At 39.5% G+C, this 17,272-nt stretch overlaps 1 protein-coding gene across 3 annotated transcripts in view; it reads left to right on the forward strand.

Annotated features, from left to right (window-relative positions):
• Positions 1 to 17,272, forward strand: part of NCKAP5 (NCK associated protein 5) — a 450,570-nt gene that overhangs the window by 5,165 nt on the left and 428,133 nt on the right. For 2 of the 3 annotated variants that reach the window (XM_068195221.1, XM_068195224.1), the window contains exon 1: positions 6,416 to 6,983. The exons of the other annotated variant lie outside the window; for it this stretch is intronic. The gene's annotated coding sequence lies outside the window, so the exon portion shown is untranslated. Of the gene's footprint in view, positions 1 to 6,415; positions 6,984 to 17,272 lie in introns of those variants that run through there. 3 annotated transcript variants of the gene reach the window in all.

The raw sequence follows: 17,272 nt of genomic DNA on the forward strand, positions 1-17,272 counted from the left end.
CATTATGCACTTGCACACATGCATGTTTATTTATATATATTTATGCCTTTGGAGCAACAGTAAGACAGTGAGATATGTGAAATTAGACTAGGTGAGAACAAGAAACAAATTCTTTACACCTCAGCAAATTTGCATTTGTGCACCAGCATTCCAGTTTCCTGCCTTTCTCTTGGACTTCTCTGTACCAGAGTCAGCAATAAGACAGGTACTTAATTGCAGGAAGATTGCATCAATCTCTTAAACTGTAATAAATGAATAGATACCTTGCCAGAGATGGCAGCAGCAAGCCCTCTGCCTCTGTGCATAAAGATATACGTGCTGGAATATTGCTTACTCTGGTAATTTTGTTTAAAAATTAATCTAATTCTAGGATTTTACTAATCAATCAGTTATATACATATCAGAAAGCACTGATGCATGTTATATCTTCTGTATTACAGTTTGGATCAAACCCTTACCTGCTGTTTATTTGGTATCCCTACTTTTTTCCTCTTTTCCCCAGCTCTGGCACAAACTAAGATCTGAAACACCACCCTGAGCTCCTAGAAGTGCTCTAATATCATACTGGTGTCATAAGGGCTTTCTCAATGAGTAGCCTTGTTGGCAATATAGAAAGAAGTATTCTTTGTCTAGTGAAATATTCCCCCCAAGCCATGATCAGTCTAGGAAGTGCTGCTGGATCCATGGATGTTAATGGTTCCATTAGGCCCTGCATTTATGTCCTAGAGTGTCCCTGCAGATCATTATCTGTCATGGTTTTTTAAACCAAGCAACATCTCTTTCAAATATAGAAGATTAAATTTTGCTTGACAGCCCCATTTTTTCTCTTTCTATGCTTCTGAGACTAATTCTGACCACTGTGAATTTTCCAAAAGGTACTTTTGATTTATAAAAGTCCTTCAGTTAATTAAGCCCTGACAAACTTTCATGTTTTTCCTTCACACAGTGGCAGCACCAATCTGCTGTTCCTGCAAATATCCCCAAAATATAACCTGGGATGGCAACTTCTCAAAAAAGCAAGATACTTAAAAGTGCACGTGGCTCCTTCTCTGCAGTTTGAAAGCTTGGATTTCCCAAAGGGACCTGCAAATATATGAGAAGGAGCTAAACTACCTCACTTGTAGAATTGCATTTCAATTCAGTAATATAAAATGCAAAGTCCTGATTTAGGTAGATAAAGAGAAAAATGTTTGCTGTCAACTGGAAGATTTTCTGTTCAAAATTCAGTAGTAGGGAAGACAAATAAAACAGACCTGACTCTATGTTGCAGCCCTGAAAAATACCAATCTTTGTTGAGCAAGTAGAGATGAGGGGAAGGATCCATCTTGTAAGATCTAGACATAATAATATATACTGTTCTTACTATGTGCAGGTGCTCCTGTTTGAGAAGGACTAATTAATGCTGGAATGTAAGCCAGAAAAAAAGCAAACAGTCTAGGAAGAAATCTTTTTAATCATAAGAAAGCAGGAGTAAAATAACTTAGTTTGTTTAACTTATCAAAGGAAAGGCTTAAAGGAAATGCAATTGCTACTTACAGATGTATTGGCTGAAAAACATCAGAGAGGGAAAACAACCATTTACCTAGAAGAAAAATCTGGCATAAAAACAAATTAGGACACAACTACATTTAGGCAGGAAATGATTGCTAAATGTCAGATGTTTGAGTTTCTTCTACATTGTCCTTCCAGGAAGAGCATTGCTAGTAAAATACTTCTCTCCCCGGATAGTTTAGGAGATGTTCTTCTATCAGCTTATGAAGGGGATAGGAAGCTGGCTGATAGCAGGGACTGAATTTTTCAGTTTAGGAATTCCATTCTAGCATGTTGCTGTATGTATTGGTAGTTTCTTCTGGGTGCCAGAAGCAGGAAGCCCAGTGTGTGAGGTGTGTACAGGTAGTACACACTCTCAGAGAGCTGTCATGCTATCAACACTATCTCTAATGAATGCACTCACCATTCAGAAGGCTCTGAAATGGCAATTGCAATTGTTACAACTCATTCAATTTTCCACTGCTGGGAAGTGTACCTTATCTTTAGTTCTTAGCATTTGGAAGCTTTTAGCTTGATCAACAGGCTTAAGTGAAGTGTCATTTCTTTTTCAGTTTTTCCATTTTTCTGGCCTGTCAGATGATTTGAGAGTCTGAGACAGAGTGTGTGAAGCCCATATGACCAGGAAGGCCATGGCAGCTTTTCCATTAAGTGTTTTAGCCAGGCTTTCCCTTGGAAGGCAGGGTCCCTCTTAGAAAGGGCAGGATAAGTGCACAAGGAACTTTTTTCCTTTTTATGTAGCACACTCTTCCCTGAAGCACCACTGCCTACTAATGTCCCCAAAGCCACACCCTCTCAAATACACAAAGAAGGATTTACCTAAAAATCCCTAAAAATCCAAGGTGACTAAACACAAATATTCTTGATTTACTCTGTTATGCCTGTTTACTAAGTTCAGTTATTTTTGTCAATGCCTTTCAAAGGGCAGCTGATGGGAGGCATCTTTAGCATGAGAGACAGGCTGTCAGAACTGACTGAGGGTCTGGGCTCAGTTCTTAGTAAAGTAATGCTTTGAATATCCTTAGAAACTGTCAGTAGCACTGTAAAAATCCTGAGAAATGTTTTTCCATCAGTTGTGTGGAGGAATCATGGAAAACTTATGAGTGCATAGGCAAGCAAATAATATTGTCTCAGTTCTTTCCTCTCTCTACAAAAATTAGCACAGAAGAGTTCTGATGTCCTAAAGCAGTTTACAAAACGTGGAGCATGTATTTTAGGGATATGGAATATATTGTCTTTGTAGGTGCTTGTCATGAGAATCTACAATTTTTTTACTGCTGTTTTTCCCTACCAAGCAATCCCTGTGGTAAGAGCAAATTCTGTCGCTCTTTATTTAAATCAATGTCTCTTCCATTGGGATAACTTGCTCATTAAGTTAAGCTGCTAACAACAACTTTTCTTGAATGGAGGGAGGGAAGTTTTTCTCTTTAAATAAAAACTAGTTTGATTTAACCAAGTGGTGTAATTTGGTTAAGGGGTGAAAGAACAGGTGATACATGCATAGACCAAAGACTTTATTGAAAATATCAGTGGCTGTAGTCAGGAAGCAGTGCTGAGCAGACAGAAAAAAATTGACTTGCAAATAGGTCTTTGGGAGGTTATGACTCAAGTTACATGTATTATTCAGGTAGTAATAAAGCCTGGAATCTCCATTTGGAGATAAATATTTAATTGTCTAAGGCACTGCACAGGTAAAATATAGGGGGAGGGGTCCACTAACCCAAATACCACTTTCCCAACAACCACTTTCCCAATTTAATGAGAAAACATGTGCAAGAAAGAAACATGGGACTGCACCATAACAATGAGCTGTTTGAAATCATTGTTAAGCTTTCTGAAGACACAGTGGTAGCTTTGCAATCTTAGTTTCTATACTTTACCACTCCATATGTCCTGTTAGTGAGTCATGCCTTCATTTTACAGGAGCTAAACAAAATGTACCTCAAAGGGCGAGCAGGTGGAAGCATGATGAGAGCTTTCAGGCTCTCATTTGCAGAATTCCTGTTCGTTTTAGGTCACATTTGTTAGACAATCAAAGTTCATATCTATTGTCTTTGAGTTTGTTCAATATTTAGCATCCATTTAGGTTGGTTATCTTTTTTCAGAGTTTTTGTAATGCCAGGGAGCAGCTGATACAGTGAGAGCCAGAGGTGCAGGGACCCTGCAGATTCTGATTTATCTGCTCATATCCTGCTTCCTCAATGACTTGCATGGATATTCTGCAAAGAACAGCCACTGAGATAACCTGGCAGGCAAATAATTTAATCACTGTCATTCATTTTCTGGTTGCTGAATGTTAAAGGGACAGGTGAAAAATAAGGATGAAAGGAGGTAAAAGCTGTTTTTGGCTCCTGGTTTTTATTCCTTTCAGCTGCTGTTACAAGTACCTTATTATTTGGACTAGGCAGTAGGGACTTGCAATTTAACAGACATGACAACGGATCCTAGCTAATCTACATAAACAGCATAGGGCATCACTGACAGTGCAGTCATCTGTTATTTTTATCAGTTAATTCAGGAAAAATTATGGTGAAGTAGACCACTCTCAAATTTTCACAGGAGAGGCATGTCAATGACCAATTTTTCACCCACCAGCTATTTCTCTTGGTGGACTTTAACAATAGCTTTAGGCCTTAATTTGAGAATACAAACACTAGTAAAACACAGAAGCTGTATCCTCCTTCTCACCAGTCTGTGGGCACAGCCCAGGTGAGCTCCTGAATTATTTATATTTGAATAACCAAGACTGCAACCCCTGTGTGCTCTGCTGGCAGCGGTGGAGGCTGGGGAAGGGTGAATGCAGCTCACAGTGCAGTGTGAGGTTAATGCTCAACTTCTGTTGAATGTTTAGGATGCAGGAGTTATGGGACAGGAGAACAAAATTCTCTCTTGATTGTTTCACTTAAGGGCTTCTCTGGGGCACTTATCACATTAGAAAATACAAACCATGATCCAAGAAATAAGTGTTATAAATAAATCCCTGGAGGAAAATTTTACTGCCATTGTCTGCAAATAGGACCATTATCCATAATGGAGGAAGCAACTGGAGAATGCACGGGTGAAATACTTAGTGGTTATTTAGGTTTAGTACCTTGTATGCCTTTCTGTCCCCAGACTTTGCTATGATAATTGCAGGGAGCTATCATGAATGGATCATTGATTACCATATATGACTGAAAGCAGCCAGGGTAAGGAGCAATGTTAAACATTGATCATGTGTATGTCAGTGTTTGATGGTACTGCATCATGACAAGAAAACAGTGTGGGGATTTTTTCCCTTAAAACAAGACAAAAAGATGGTTGATACCAAGGCATGGTATTAATTACTCATTGCATGGTGCCTTTGTAAGTTCCCGTTTCAAGAACTCTTGCTGCCATCTCTAAGGTACAGAGCTGGCAGTTGCTAATCCACTCTTGCAGATAATAAGTAATTTTGTGCTTTCCAATTTAATCTTTTTGGGAAGAGGTATAATCACCTATCTCCAAGAAGTTTATTTTGCTGTGCTGGTGGCTCACACAATGCTGCTAATTGTTCTGTTTACTAAAACATCTCTTGCCTCAGCATCTGTGAGCTGCTGCTGCTGACTGGGTGCATGAAATAAACCAGGATGATAGCATCAGATTTTTGTTGCTTCTAATTTGCCTCATGTGTATTTACAAATGTCCTGTGACTGTATACCTACTCACAGCTGTAACACTTCTTTTCAGCTGTATCAGGAAAGCTGGTTTAAGTAGGATTGGCATAAAGCCTTCTGAAAACAGTCTTTTGAGCCTACTTCCAAGGTTTTTGCCTTTAACAAACAACAGAGAAAACAACTTCCAAGTGCTCTAAATGTAGCACAACCATCTGTTGGCTTCAGAAATGAGCTAAGTAATAGTGATGTCTTTCCTGTTATATGTCTTGGAACCAAAGAATACTTACATTGCTTTTCTTTTTTCTTTCCTTATTATTATTTTAAATTTCAAGGCATTTCTAATACCTGTATTTTGGATTTAAGCACATGTCAAGGGACACTTCTAATGGTCATTTCAACTGCATCTGGAAAAGGGCACAGAGATTGGCAAAGGGGGTGATGGGTGTAGGGGGGGAAAGAGCAAGATTACAGTGTCACTATTCTGGTCTAAAAATCTCCAGTCACTGACTATTTCTTGTCTGCCTCTCCTGGTAAATGTCACAGTGCAGACACTGATCAGACAGTCGAATGCTTAGGAGTTTATTTTGAGTTAATGGGCTGGTGGAAGTTGAGACTGTGCAACATGATAAAGAAAACTATTTTTCTTTGCAGAAGTATCAATTTCCACAACGTAGCCACACCTTAGGAAAAGAGGAGGAGAAATGAACTCAATTTATGGGAAGCCCCTGTACACAGTCACCAGGAACAAGGAGGAAAAGGAAAACAAGAGCAACTCCTGTTTGGAGAAGTGTGTTTTGATGTACCTTCTGTATCACAATGACTGCAGCTCAATACAGAACTGACTTACACCATGCATTTGAAAAGGAAACCCTAGAGACTAGGCATATATTTTTTGGCCAGATGTCCCAAAACTCTGTTGATAAGGGACTTGGAAAAAGATTCTATATACAACCCATCATGTAGGTACACAGTCTGTGGTCATTGGGAGTGGGGCTGGGGCCAAGCCTCATCCCCATTGTGTACAGCTGTGAGAAGCAGGTGAGCAGCGTTGAAATCAATGAGCCATGGAGTGCCCAGGGGCACTGACCAACCACCAAAGGGAACAGGGGGCACACAGGTGCACTGCATGAACATGAGGTATAAAAGGCTGGGCTAAAGAACGAGAGGGGCCAGCACTTGAAGCCTTCTGGAGTGGTGTTACTCTGCATGGGTTGAAGCCTTCTGACCTGGTGTGATGGTGCTTTGTGTATCATGGCCATCTCAACTGTGACACCATGATCCTGGAGGCAATGAAATATCAATGAGGATAATGCTGTAGGAAGTGCAGCCTGAAAGGAGAAAGAACCTTTCATTCAAAGCCTATGAGATCACTTCACTATTTATATTCAGCCATTCCCAGAAAACAGACTGAAGGAGGAATCAAATAGAGTTTTATGACTTCATAACTTTTACAAGTCTCTTTAAAGCTCTTCATTATTATTCACTCTTCAAAGGCAGTCTGTGGCATTACAGAGTATTAAAGGAGCAGTCTGGAAAAAGCAAGCTTTGAGAACCAATTACTAGAAAGTGAGACTATAAAATGCGTTTATCTGTTACCTTATCAAGACTGGATAAAGATTGATTTGGAGAGGAGTGTCTGCCTTCACAACATTCACTGCTGATAAATCACCTGTCAGAAGTCCTTGGGGAATGTACACATGACTAAAATTAATACACTTATTGTAGTACAAATGGCGTCCATGGCTCAGGTTGGTGAAAAGCAGTGTCCTTATCATTGCTACATCTTCAGCATAAGTCAGGGTAAGTAATATCTGCCTCCATTCCTTGTAGTTACAGGTTACTCCTGAATGCTGTAGTCTCTGAATAATGCCTTCTAACTTAGCACCAGAAGACCCTAGGAGGACTACATGATATCTTCCTGTTTATCCCCTTCTAAGGGCCAATCCTCTGCTTGACAAATTAATGTGGGATATGGTTTAACTTACAGTTTTTAATAATTTAATTTTGTGTATGCTTACTGCAACGTTCTAGGGTTTCCATTAAATATGTATTTATGTTTCCCCCTCTGTCCCTCCCTTCGTTGCCCCTTGTTATAGAAGTGTTTGTGTCTGGGAAGCAGGGATTGGTCAGTATGGTGGGAGTTGTTCTTGTCATTGAGTGGACTTATTTAAAGGAGAGCTTGTCTTGCTAGCGTCTCTAAAGATGCCTGGCCTCTGAAGTCATCTAATTTCCTTTGCAGTATTCATAGTTAGATCCTTCTGACAGACCATGGTCTATCCTTAGCTCTCCTATATGTCACCCTGACCTCTGAAATTTCTATTATAAGTCAGCCAAGTAATACCTTTAAAGGAAAATTTTTTTAATAGTAAGAGGAGCGAGGTAAGAATATGTGTGTATGTGCATGTATGTGATGTGGGAGACAAGGATCAAAAGAATTAAGGGATGTCTGTCTCCATTAGGAAAAGCAAGCTCTGCATGATTCAGAAGGTACCTTCCAACCCTTCCCATATTCCTAGTTTGAAAGACAGTTCATATTGCAGTTCTTTTTAAAAAAAAAACACTGGCATAAAATAATGCATTTTTTAGCACTAACCCATTAACAGCAATCATAGTAGCAGCTCTGTCAAGAGCCTTTGCTGCAGGAAATGTTGGTATATGCAGTTTGCTGGAGTGGCTGATGAATGGATTGACTGAAGCAAAAAAAAAAAAAAAACCCAAACTTGTTGGGAAGAAAGAATATGTGACCTAGACTTTTATGTGGTTAAGCTACTAACAGCCCCTGGTGTGTGCCAGTGGGACAGGGAAGGAAGGAGCAGGATGAGATGGGCCCCAGTGAGTACTGGTAGCAAAGCCAGCTGCTGGGCTGTAAGCTCCTTGAGAAGTTCTGCCCCGAGCTTCAGAGCTCTTAAGGCCCTTGGAATGCTTCTAGGTGAGTGTGACCTGTGCAGAGCTTTCCTGGGGCTCACCACTGCTTCCCTGGAGCAGACGGGGAGCAGCTGAGGCAGGAGGAGCAGCCCACAGGGCTGAATCAGCCCCCAGGCCTGCCAAGGGACCGGCACTCGAGTGTTGCTGCTGCTGCTGAAGATGGGGGGCTGCCCAGTGCAACCCCGAGTCTCTGCCAAATGTGCCTGAGGAGCCAGTGTCTTTTTCCTCCTCTTTTTTCATCATATGGGCTTGCCAGACCAACAATTATCTCAAGTAAAAAAAAAAAGAGGTCCAGGAGGTAAGTCTTGAATGAACTTTGACTTGATATGACCACTGGTTAAGAGACAGCAATGGATGCTGTCCCTCTGTGCACAGACTGTATGGAATCAGTGGGAACCAAGGATTTGGCTCTGCAGGGTTGAGTTTCTATGCTTATTCCTTTACCACAATGTAGCCAGGTGAGGAGACTCAGCTGCCAGAATAGTTTCTGGGAGGAAGAATCTACATGACTTAGAGACAAGTCTTGTTTGGTTTCTGAGTCTTTTTTAGTCTGCTTTGCTCTGCTTGTATTTGCTAAAGGCTGGACTGTAATTGTAGTGGAGACTGTCATACTGGAACAGGAATTTGAGAGATTCACTGCAGATTTACTGAGAAGTTCTTGTGGACACTGTGCACAGAAGAGGTTGATTGAGGTAGACGATAAAAGTTGTGGTCCATTAAAGTATGAATCCAAGCCACACACGAAAACTTCTCTTCCATTTGCAGACTCAATTGGAAAACTAAAATTGCTGAAAAATATTTATTTTTCTCTCTTTAACAGCAATTATTTTTTAATGCAACTGTCCTTGCTATTTCACATAATTATTTGGCTTTTTTCCCTTAATATTCCCCAAGTATTTCTAAACCTTTGAACAAAGGCTTTGATTGTAGGTAAGTTTCAATAATAGCTCTATACATTATGAACAGCAGCATAAGAATTAGTCACATGAAAAACACAAAGTTCTCTATTTTAGACATTAGACTTATTTACCAAGTCAGTCCTTCACTGTGTGTGCACACAGACACACTAAGTGCAGATGGATTGCATAAATTTGTATCTATCACCTGGCACCAGAGCAGGGCTGAACCCACAGTTACTTGTAGCACCTTCAGTCTTTTTCAGTGTATTAAATGGGATTTGAAAGACTTGATCTTTAGTTGGAGAAAGGAAGGAACCAAAATTATCCTTTTTTTCTCCCTCTTTTCCCCCCTCTTCTCTGTCTGCCTCTTTCCAAGGATTTATATTAAGATTGGAACCATAAGTGGTTTCGTTCTGTCCTCAGATCTCCCTGCCCCAGAAATACAGTGGCAATTCAAAAAAGCCTGAGATAAAGTGCTTGCGTTGAGTAGTGTAATGAATTAGTGGTTCACGATGATAAAAAGAATAAGGGATGTAAAAATGCATGTGTAAACTAGTAAAAATTTTGTAGTTCTAAGCTAAGTCCTTTTGCTTTGTAATTATTTTTTATTTAAACTGAAATTGTTATAGTTGTTTTTTTCATGACCAGACTCTGGTGTGTGATTCATAGCACTATCAACGCAAACAAGTGCTAACCTTATTAAATAATTTAGAAACCACTTTATTAACTTTATAAATTAAACAGTAACATTGCCTTCTGCAAATAACAAAATCTATTTAAATTGCCTTTGGGAATATTTCCCAAGAGTTTATCTTTGCTAGTCATTCCATAACAAAAAATGATCTTTTACTTGTGACCAGCTGCCACATAGAGAAACACTGAATGCTGCTTCTAACTTTTCCCAAGATTGCTTATTTACCAGTGACTGAGACAAAACCAGTGCTTTCGTGTCTGTGTAAAAAATCCTACTTTAGACCATGTAGGCTATACATTTATATATCTATTTTACATAAAAAGATACACATTACCCTGTCACATTTCTAGGATTCAGACAGTCATCTATCTCTCTCATATTTCCAAGGGGAAAGTTTTCTCTGATGATTTAAATAGAAATAATGTGCTTTCTGTTAAGATCATGTTCATCAAATCACGAAGAATAAGCATTTTAACAGTTCCTCTAAGTTTTATTTGCACAACACACTTAATTGTTTTACAGAGTAGTTTCATAGTATTCATTTTCCTGCATGTAACACATATTTAGGGATTGTTTGTCTCTTTTTTTAGCTGATGCAATACGTGGCAAGTATTTTAATTCCACCAAAACAAAATCTACTGGAATACAGGGAGTGAAACCAAAGTTTTACAAGATCAGTAGTTTTGAGCAGACCTCACCAGCTGAACTCCTTCAAGCCTAGCAACCCTGAGAATCCAAGCAGACATTTTTTTCCAGAGATCTCTGCATTGGGAAGTTTAAGAGCCCAGTTCTGAGTAGCCTGTAACATAAAGCTACTGGGGGAAGAGAGCTTATATCATATAAGGAATATATTTCGATTATTTCTTTCCATTAGATCAGCTGCATCATCCAAGCCAGACATTAATTTCTTTTTTTGGATTCTTCATTAAATGCTCAGTGATTTTTTTTTTTTCTTCCCAGGGTCTTAAGCTTGGAATGCTTACATTTACTCAATCTATTTCATTTAATACCGAGGGCTAAATGCTGATCAGTGACCTCGTGACAGTGGTCACCTTATGATCTCTTGTTTTCAAAATCTGTAGCTTTCTCTGTGGACAATCATGTTTTTCTTCTCTCCCCTGCTCCATGACCATAAGCACTGCATGCTCACCCTGGGACCCAAAGCTGTCAGCCTGGGCTTTTTTTTCCCCTACTGATGTAGAATGGGGCCATAACCCAAACCCAAGAACAGGTTGCTGCACTGGCCCTAAAGTCCAACAGAGGCTGCTGATAACAAATTGGGGTCTTTGTCTTAAAGCTGGCTGTTCCCAGGCTTCTATGGAGATACAGAGCTGAAGAGTGGAATTCTGTCTGCTTACTACAAGGTGCACTGGGTGTTGTGGTACACAGATCCAAAGAGCAACAAGTGATTTAGTCTGCCAGCTTTCCTCAGCTGTCAAAAGTCAGACTTCCTATACAATCTGTGGTGAGAAATAGTCCTGACACAAAAACAAAGCCAGCCAGACATGGTGCTTAAATTAGGCACTCCAGCAATCTTGTAGCTCAGTTCTCTGGTTATGAAGGGGAGACAAATATACTTTCTGCAGATTTTATTTGTGTTTGGGAGGCTGTATCCCTCAATGCATAGAAATTGCAATTCTACTTTGCCCTTCTACTGTACTCAGAAGAAAGGTCTGCAGTACAGAGTTGTTAAGTCTTCTAAAATCTGTTTTTAAAACATTTTTTGAGTATATAATACAGAGATAAGAACTAAGAAATACTCTGTGACTTGTCATCTATTGTTTCAAGTTCTGGCATCAGTCCTGAAGCCCTCATGCAGGCTGACTTCTGAGAAGTGGGAATTCAAGTTCACTAAAGGTAAAATGGTCCAACAGTTCATATTTAATTCAGTTCTTGAGGGAAACAATGCCACCTTTCCCACTGCTCTGCTTGGCACAGCTGCTGCTACCGATTCTAGTGGTATTTTGAGGCGATTTAGAAAAAAACAAGGAAAAATAAGATTAAATTGTATATTAAAATTTAAAATAATATGAAGGCACTTAAAGTACAAATAATTTAAAAATATATTCATGTTTATCTAGAGAATTATGCTCTCTAATCATGGAAACAAATAAGTGTTTGGGAGCATCATGAGACGTGTCAAAAATACAACCACTGAGCAGGAAACAAAAAATCATTAATTCATCAGATCCATTGTGAATGAGCTGCTAAATCACAACTAAACTGAAATTATTGTAGAGTGTTTTGTCTAATAATTTAGACAGTTGAATCTAGAAATGGAAGCTCTATTTCCTTTCTTCTCTAGTAGCATAAGTCTGTTAAAAATCCTAATCTTGTTGAAATCAGTGAGAATTTTAATCTTGATTGTAGCAAATTTATGGATTTACCCCTAGTTCTTGCTGCTGTAAAAGAAATATCAGTACTAGTGATTCCAGATGCCAAAACTTCTCAGGAGCAATGAAAGCGAATTACTAGAAACTGAATAATTTGATAAGTACTCAACAAGGAGGAAAGACAGGTATAGAAACCAATAGCTCTCACGTGGAGTAGATGACATGCCTGAGATGGGAGGGAGAAACAAATACATCTTGACAAACACTGAGCCTCTTCCACTGTAGGTGGGAAAATAGAGAGGGAAAGTTGGTGAGAAAGAAGAACGAACAGTAATTCACAGCCTCTACAAAAGGAGAGTGAATGTGTGGAGAGGCATAGTACGATATAAATTCAAGAGGATTAAAAGAATAAAGGGACAGGAAAGCAGCCCCAGTTTGACACAGACTGTGGTTAAATTTTCAGTGGGGAACAGAGCTACGGAAAGCTGAATTTCTGTCTGTTCTGTATTTGCATCAGCAAACCATCAAAGACTGTTTCATACAAAATAAGGAACTGAGATTTGATCTTTTGCTGGGAGGAAAAACACCAAGTGCAAAACCACAAGAAACATCCTGTTTGGTTTATTAAAGTGAACCCCCCAAAATAAAAACTCATTTCAGTTGGAACAGGCCTACAAGAAGTTTGTTGCTGGACGTGAAGTACCATGGGAATCACATTCATGATCAAGAAACTGAAATTTCCAGTTTCTAAAGCAGAACAAGAAGCAGTAACAAGGACTGTGAACATGATGGTATTAAAAATTCTCTTTTGTGTGAGGGTTGTCCAGAATGCTTTCTCAGAGAGGAGAGAAGTGCAATTTTCATAATTCCCACGAAGTGCATATGACCCAAATGATTGTGTTGGAGTTGCTACTGAGTGTTTCTGCTGGGAGAGAGTTTAATAATTTATATAGATCCAGTTTAGTAGCAGCTTTTATTTTTTCTTAGAATGGTATCACCGTGTTAAAAGGTTCAAGCAGACATTGTATAGGTGTAGAGTGAAGCACAAACATTTTAGTAGGATATGTACAATAACCTTTGACCATCCGTTTTGTTTCCCATTAATACTTGGCATTGAGAGGAAGGTGAAATTCCAGCTAGTCTGAGATCTGCATTTATTGCCCAGGGTATTCAACGTCCGAACTTTTAAATGGATACCTGATTCTGCAAGTGTTTTACTGGTTCTAGTCAGGCTTTGAGGTTTCCCAGTTCTCGGAAGAACAAGCAGTGGTGGCTGGAGGGGCTGAGCGGGGCTGACACTTTTCCCGGCAGGGATGGGTTTTCCTCTTGTGTTCGATGCATTTGACAGTGACATCTGGTGATCATTTATTTAAGTGCAGGTGCTTCAGGGCTCTGCTCTGCTTTACCTCCGCTGTGACAAAAAGTCCGTGATCTGAAGCCAAGGACTCCTAGCGCCTCCCTCCTCTCTCGTCACTGCCTGGAAGCCCTAGAGAATGGATAGAGCAAATTGGACCAGAGCAGCTTAAGGCTTTCATAGTCTTTAGTGAAGTCTCTGCATTCTGCTTTCATCCCTTGTAGCACCTGTCTGGTGTAAGTGCATTAAAGGAGCAGAGGAAAATCCCTGAGCATTTGTAATAACCTTCCTGCTTACTTTTTGTCTATACTGAGATGCTTGGCTGTAGGGGCTCGCTCACCTTCTGTTCTGGCAAACATGTCAGATAATACTATTCCTAATTTCTACACTATATAACAAATCTCATGAAAAGGTTGAAGACAAGAAGAGCAAGTAAACAGGGAGAATTGTGTCCTAACATTGTTGGGATGCAGGTGTTTGCTCCAGACAGGCTTTTCACAGGATAGGGAGAATGTGGGTAAAGGCACACATAGGTTAGAAGCAACCTTCTCATTCAGTAAGCGTGGACATCCCTTTCCAGGCTGTTCAGAGCCTGCAGTAGCTGCCCAGACTCCCCCTGCTCATCAACTCATCTCACCTGTTCCTTGGGTAAAGCTGGGAGAGGAATCTTGGCTCTTTTGAAGTCTAATCAATAAAGTAAACTGTTCCTGCAGTGCAGAAAGGAAGCAGCTTATCCTTTGAGGCCTGCTTTATGTTACTTCAACTTTTACCAGATAAAACAGAGTCAGAGATACAAGCCTGGACTCCAGCCTCAGATCTGAATGTTGTTGAGTTTGGGATTTGGGCTAATACTGAAGCATTCCTAAAATTCAGTTTCATCCCATGAACTTCAGTTTGTTCTTCACATTAAGATTTAGTCCATGTCTGCCCATGTCACTGGTACTTGAGTTTGCAGATATTATTTATCCCTTTTCCCCTTTAAAAGGGCCAGTTGTGGGGGAGTAAACCCAACTTTCCACACATTTTGATTTTTTTCTGGCAGTAAATCAGCAGTGGAGCATTACCTGTGAGCAGCCCTGGTGAGCCTGCAGGTAACTGCTTTGGCACCACACTGCTGTGTTGCCATTAACCATTCAGCTTTTGCTTTTTTCTTTCTTGCCAGCTTTATGCAATAATGCCCAGACTCCAGCAACAAAATGCTTGTTTGTTCCTGCAGGCCTGGCATAGCTGACTTTCCATCTCTGTGACTCTGCACCATAGGGTTGTGCAATTCTCTTTGCATGAAAACTTGTTCTCTGTAATTGGCATTAACTTTCTATTCTGTGTTACCTAAAACTTCAGTACCATGCACCTTGGACCACCTTCTTCTTGGACCAACGTTTTTATTAAAATACTAAACAGAGCTGGGATTAACACAGGCTTGAAAAATATGTCCTTCTTTAATAGTATAAACAGTTGTAATTGCTGCTTCTTACCTATCTAACAGTTATTCTTTTAATCTCAATTTTCCCACTTAATTACTATCCCTTGAGGTACTGAAAGCAATTTTCGATTAAGTGTATTGAGATTAGTTCCAATCCATTGAGTGTGTCTAAAAATCCAGTTACCTTATTGAAGACTCTACAGATTACCACAATCCAGTGTGATAAAACCATGTGGAATTTTATCAGAGTTTTCATTTATTTTTCCATCTTAGCTTTACTCATTCTATAATAATTGTACTAAAGTCTTGCAAAATGTCAATAATATCCTCTCATTTGCTCCAGTAAAAAAAAACCAAAACAAACACATAGCATATTTTCTTTTGCTCTGGGTACAGAACCCTAGACAGTCAAAAAGATATTGCTTGAAAAGAGGCATTTTGTGTGTTTGAGGGTTGAGAGAGTGATTCTGTATTAGTTTTTCATTTGAGCAGGTAAAATCTCAATTTTATAGAATAAAATCTTACTATTTGCTTTTATATATATGTGTGTATATATATATATGACATATGCATTCTATTCAATTACGTTTTAGCCACTTGGAGTTATCCACAGAAGTTCAATCCTCAGGCATCAAGTCAAACCCTTTCTTCTTTAGGCAGCTGTTTGTGCATCATAAAAGCAACAAACAAACAAGAAGGATGTATTCAGACTTTTCAGGTTCCATCAAAATTTAATTTACTTACTATGGACTCTCACTGAAACTTCAGTGAATGAAGATAGGGTAGTGTGGGTTCTAACAAATAAAGAAATTTCAAAATAATTAAGAATGCAAAGTACTGATTAAAGAGTATTTGAAATGGTGAATCAGTTTATGAATCATCTGCCCATTGGTCATAATATACAGGAAAATTAGAAATTAGCTGAAGGATATTAATTAAGGAAGATTAAAAGAAAAATGCTACTTAGCATGAAAGAATGTGCTCATTGTTGAAGTGAGCTTCTAACATTTTGATATGTATATAAGCTTATGATATGTGTTTCACTTATAATTGCAATATGTGGAATCTGAAACAAGCAGAATGTGCTCCAGAATTGGCAGTTTCTTACAGGGTTGAGATTCTTCTCTCAGCCCCTGCTTTTTGAAATGGCTAGTCAAATTTAGAGCCTGGATTTTCCAAATGGTTTCTTTAGCTCAAGATTTTGCGAAAGAGAAGTTTTGTCTTCATTTGTAGTCCTTTAGAGAGATGTGTCTGGGGGCAGTTTCTGTATGGGTTCTTAAATGTTACTGTATTTGGTAGCTTTCTGTTTTATAATACCAAGAAAGAACTGATTTTTAGTGTTCAGAAGCAGAAAGTCCCAGACATTTTACACAAGTACCCATTTGATTTTGGGAGGTCAAACAGACAAGGTGACCTCCCAAAGTTTTTGATCTCTCCTTTTGTGTTTCAGTTTCTCAATAAAGATGGTAGTATTTGGAGCATGTAGCCAATGTGTCTGAAGTTTAAGGTCTCCCTGTAATGCATGAATGAAAGTATTACCTTCTGTTAAAGGATCTTCCTTTAAAGCTCCAAATAGGTTATGGGAAGGAAAATCTATTTTAGGAACATCTTGTGAGTGGGAGAGGAGAGGAAATGAGGTCTCTTGGGTATCCCTCCTCCGTACAGCATTGCTGTAAACTTTTCTTTCTGAGAAGAGAAAGATTCCCATTTGTTTTTCATTCAAATACCTTTAAATGATTGCAAGAGTAATAAAATCTAATTCCTATTATATCTGTATTTCAGTGCACTGGAGTCAAACTCAAATCTTGAGCGCATTAGATAACAAGAGCAAAAGCTGTGAAATACTTCCATAATTATTTTTCTACCCAGTTGTTTGGCACTTTTGGAACATATTTTTCTTCCTAAATGTTGGAGCCAGTTTGCTCAGATGGGGGATGGCCAGGTCAAGCATTACAGCTTCAGTACTGTTGTGACTGTGGCCCCAGACTCATGGAAGAGCCACTCAAGAAGGCTGCCCTGGCTTCACCTGACCAGTCTGTGGTGCAGCTGTGCAGAGCTGCACAGTGTTTGGAGTGTTTGGAGTGCTGCCCTGGGCTTGCCTGGGTCAGAGTTCACTTTCTTATGGAAACATTCAGAAACTGAAACTCGTTTGAGTGAGGCTATGGGTGATACTACACCAGACATGGCTTAAAGAAGGCTTGTTTGCTCCCCAGAAGTATCAGGACACAGCAGAGTGTGTGGGTGACAGCGAATGGAGGAGAAATGTCTCTGCTAAGCCATGTCAGGCTGCAGCTGCTCGCTGGGGAAAGCACATGTGCAGAGGGGCTGGAGACCACTGCAGTGGGGATGAAGGATGGGCTGCTAGGCCAGTGGTGCTGCTTTCTCTGCTAGGTGACTTCTTTACTTGCAATTCTGGCAAGTGCTGGATGTGATAAAAGGATTTATTGTTGCTAAAATTTGA

This window comes from Anomalospiza imberbis, chromosome 7 (genome assembly GCF_031753505.1).
Source record: "Anomalospiza imberbis isolate Cuckoo-Finch-1a 21T00152 chromosome 7, ASM3175350v1, whole genome shotgun sequence".
Classification (NCBI taxonomy): domain Eukaryota; kingdom Metazoa; phylum Chordata; class Aves; order Passeriformes; family Viduidae; genus Anomalospiza; species Anomalospiza imberbis.